A 4370-nucleotide genomic window follows, 5' to 3' on the forward strand; every position below is an offset into this window, starting at 1 on the left:
CACCTGCACTGTCAGAGGCACTATTCCTTTCATCAGTTGCTGAGAATCAGGAAGGCAGAGTCCTGCTTGCTTGCTTGCTTGCTTCCCACAGGCATCTGCTTGGCCACTGTGTGAACATGATGCTGGACTTCATGGGCGACCAGCCCGATCCAGCAGGCTCTTCCTCTGTTCTGATATTTAAAAGCCTAGATTTGCTTTCAATTATTTTCCTTCATGTCTTTGCACACATCCCTCCTGTCTGCTAGACGAGCCACTTCCCTGAGTGATGTCTTTCACACATTCACCGCAGTGCCTGGATTTCCTCCTTAATGCTTCATTTCCTCACTGTTAGATAGCGAGGTTCCACTTCAAACCACAGCGATAGACAGCCCAGTGCCATTTTATTAAACTCACGCTGCATAGTTCTGAGGCTCAATAGATCTGAACAATTATGTGGCCTCCAAACTGTATACACTGAGACATATGAAAGAATTCATATTGCCCAAGGGTTGGATGGATTAAGAGTGTAGACGTCTTGGATCAAGTATGATATTTATACCACAATACAGGATGGAAAAAGCTTAATTCTTAGAGGTCCAGACCAGTCCATAGTCCACATCCTGGCTCCAAGTAATAATCCATCACTGCTTTTCTCTACATACTGTAAAAAACTATATGCACAGTAGTACTTTTTAAAATTCATACAAGCACCTAGAGTTACAATCTACCACCACCCTGCACACAATTCCTTATGGAAACAAGGCAGTTAGACTGATTACTTCTTATCTGAGAATCAGACCCCGCCCCCCCATTACATAATTAACTGTGTGTTTGCTTTCAAAGCCACATTGTTTAAATGCCTTTGGCTACAATCCTCAACCAATTTATTCTGGAACAGTCGGAGAAAAACCCCGCAGCCTGCAAAGGCGCTTCAAGGAGAGTACTAAAGGGCATGTGTTTTGAGGACTGAAATCTTTGATCAAATGTTCCAGAAGCTGATCTGTTGTCCGGTGTTTGGCCAAGTTTTTAAACGTCTGTATCTTGGCCTTGATCTCGGATGCTCACATCTGCACTTGGACACTAACATCTGCTTCCCCCAATGCATTTCTTGGCAGAACGTTCCAGCAAATAGCCCCTTAGGCAGGAAGTGTCTGAAGCCTTCTCCTCATTCCTTGGCTACTCTATCTTTTCATATATATATTTTGTCAATAAGATTCTGGGAGCATGAGTGACCTTTATGAGTGCTTCCAGGCTGAGCATCAGTGGTCAAGAGAGTCAAGCACCAGTCAGGGCCTATATGAACCAGCAGGAGGCATACCACTGATGAAATACAGCACAATTCCTCCCCCTCCTCAACCGTTCCTGTACCAGAAGCAATTCTGAATTTGATGAATGGGCTGCAAAAGCTTCTTTGGAGGCTAGATTGGTGATGAGCTTCCCTAAAAGATCTGCTCCAAATAGATCTAACTATATTACATTTTCTCTGAAAACTGCAGCGTTCCTTATTACAGACTTTCCCCTAGGCCACCATACATTGCCTGCTTCAACCCAGAGATGAAAACAAAAAGAGTCAGTTTTACATGAAATCCTTAGTGCTGGTTTCACAAATTCCATGTGTGTGGGCTTTTCAGCTTGGGAGTTTGGCTCACTGAGACAGAGGGCTTAGTACATGCCTCTGGATGCAAGCCCATGGATAGTAGAGCTGGGCAAGAATCAAAGTGCTGAGCAACAAACTGAAGTCTGTGTTCCAAGGTACCAGTCCTTATTAAATCACATGTTAACCTGGACCAAGAAAGCTCTCCTTTACTTGCTCTCCAAACTGAAAGATGCAAATCAGTTGTTCATTTTGTTTCTTCTGATTCAACATGGTTTTTGAATATTTGGTGGGGATTTTTTGGGGGGTAGGGTGTGAGAGATGATTTTGGCAGTATGAAGAATGGCAGTAATATATAGGAAATGTAGGGATACAAGTTAAGAAACAGTGAGTGTGTATGGGTGGTCTTCAGTCAAACCACTGGGCATGGGGAATGACTTCTGCTTTTGTGTTGGGACTTCCCCCCTCCCTCCTCCACATACCCACTAAGTCTGTTCTGGGGGGGGGGTCCCTCAACCCTCTGGGGTAGTTTTGGGGGCAGCAAGGAACACATTGGGGAGAGAGAGAGTGCGGAGAAAGACAGTTGTTCCATTCACACAATTGTTTAGTTGAAAAACACTCTAAATGTCTGGGGGCCACAAATCAAAAATCAAGAAAGCCATGCAGGGGCAGAGAACTTTTATTTTATCAACACTTGATTTTGCAGATAATTATGTACACATTTTGAAATGCATTACTCAAACAACCAGGGCTAGCAATTTGAAATGTATGTTTGACTCGCAGCTCTCACTTTTGCACTGAATTAATGCAGGTTGAATCATTCATAGCCCATAATATTTGCCATGGGGTGGACATCACTGGAAAGGGAAATGGAGGGAGGATAAAGTCAGCTGTGTATTTGAAGACTCCAAAGCAGAATAAAGCAATCAAAGATGGAAAGTTATTTCATCGTTTTAAGAGTAACTAGCCCTACAGCCATTCCACCGCAGACATCCTCTAGGCATATAATCCTCTTATTCTGGGGTGCCTTTCCCCCATCCCATGCCTTCTCTGTTTGCCTTATTAGCATGCCAGTTTGCCTCTATTTCAGAGGATTAAATCCTCCCTACTCAGGATCCTTAGAAGCTCCTTCTTCACTGCCTTGCAAAGAGTTTTTCAATGTGATTTCAGTTTCCCCAAGCAACAGCATTCAAGTGTTTCCAAAATAAGTGCAGATGTTAAAAATGCACATAATTTTAGATAAAAGCAAGTTAAGATTAGTCCAAAATAACAAAATTAGAAAAAAATGTTTTTCCTAGAAGATTTGGGAGGCAGCTGAGCAAAATGTCAAAGAGAAACAGGTTTTTAATTTTTGTGTTGTGTTTTTGTTTTGTTTTGCGCGAGCCAGCTTGTTTCTACCCACTCCCTCTGTTTTAACATCTGCTGCACATATCATTTATCCATGCAGGTCGTCTTTGAGGACTTCATTTCTTACTAATAGGGAAAGTGACACATTCCTTCATTTCATTCAGAGGAGCCAGTTCCAAGTATATATTGGGCTCAGCGGCAATCTTACAGTTGACGGATGAACAGCTCAGATTGAGTCCAAATGTTCCAATGTCCCTCATTTGTTTTGGAAAGGAGAAACAAAAGTTTCATTAGCAAATCAAAATAGCCCCACAATCTTTGATTTCAACGACACTTTTCAACAGCCCTCTGTTTGAAAAATGTGGATGCGAAGGCATGTCTCACCACAGGGCGGAAATGTAATAAAATGTAAAACAAAGGAGTGAGATGCTGTTGTTGTGAGTGTCACTAGGTAGGCTTGTCAAGAGATTGTCATGACCAGTAATTATGGCTGGGCAATTGTTGCAGTTGCTACGGACTGGTGAGTGCAAACTTGCATTTGCAGGGTGTGACATGCAACATTTCCAAGCCCAGGGTGATGTTCTTTAGATGATCCTCAGGTTCTAGCTATGACACGGCATTTTGTGGGGTGGAAGGAGAAAGTGGGTCAACAGGTGGAATAGGTGGGGGGGGATATTGGAAATTTGATGGGGATTTCATCATTGTTATCATCAAGGTTATTTATTTGACAGTTTTCCAAATAATGCTCAAAGAGGCTCACAAAAACAGTCAAGTCAATATACAGGCAAAAGATAGATGTAGTAATAAATATATTGAAAACATTACATAAATAGAGTGCATTTTGCTAGCAAACTAAAACAGTCATATTGACATTTCCCTAACATATAAAATATATCACCTTCGGCAGCAGGAAAGCCTTCATAGCTGGAGTCATACTGGATTCTGCCTTACTAGGCTGAATGGAAAGGATCCAGACGGAAATACAGGACCAGGTTATGCTGGACCCATAGCTAGATGGTCTTTCCACAGTACGAACTACATTGTGGCAAGCTGTGAGTAGACTGGACAAGGCCATGGCTAAAGGAATTCACGGATTTTCTACCAAAGATTGACTATTCTACCCCTTTTGAGTAGCAGGCTACCATTGTATAGTACTGGTGTACTTTCTAATGTCTTAATTTTATCTACTGCTTCAGCAAGGCCACAACCATGAAATAGATGGGATCGTTCCCTCCAATATTGAGGATGAGGTGGTGGGGCTGCACGACTCACCTGACCTCCATTCGACTGAGTTGCTGAAGTGTAAACCCCTACTGCTGCCACACCTCTAACTCGTCTGCATGCCAGTATGCTTGCAGCAACTCAGTCAGATGGGGTCAGTGATACAGCAACACCATGGCATCCACTGCTGCACCCATCCAGTGCCCTTCTGGATGGGAAAAGATTTGAA

The 4370-nt window shown here is 42.8% G+C and overlaps 1 long non-coding RNA gene across 1 annotated transcript; it reads right to left on the reverse strand.

The window, feature by feature from the left end:
- Positions 1-2234: 2234 nt before the first annotated feature.
- On the reverse strand, positions 2235-3959 carry LOC309532121. Its single transcript, XR_014219601.1, has 2 exons — positions 3819-3959; positions 2235-2430 (listed from the first exon to the last, which is right to left on the reverse strand). It is a non-coding gene; the product is annotated as an uncharacterized lncRNA (long non-coding RNA).
- Between the last annotated feature and the right edge of the window lie 411 nt (positions 3960-4370).

The sequence above is a fragment of the Podarcis vaucheri genome, assembly GCF_965113315.1.
Source record: "Podarcis vaucheri genome assembly, chromosome: 1".
NCBI lineage: Eukaryota > Metazoa > Chordata > Lepidosauria > Squamata > Lacertidae > Podarcis > Podarcis vaucheri.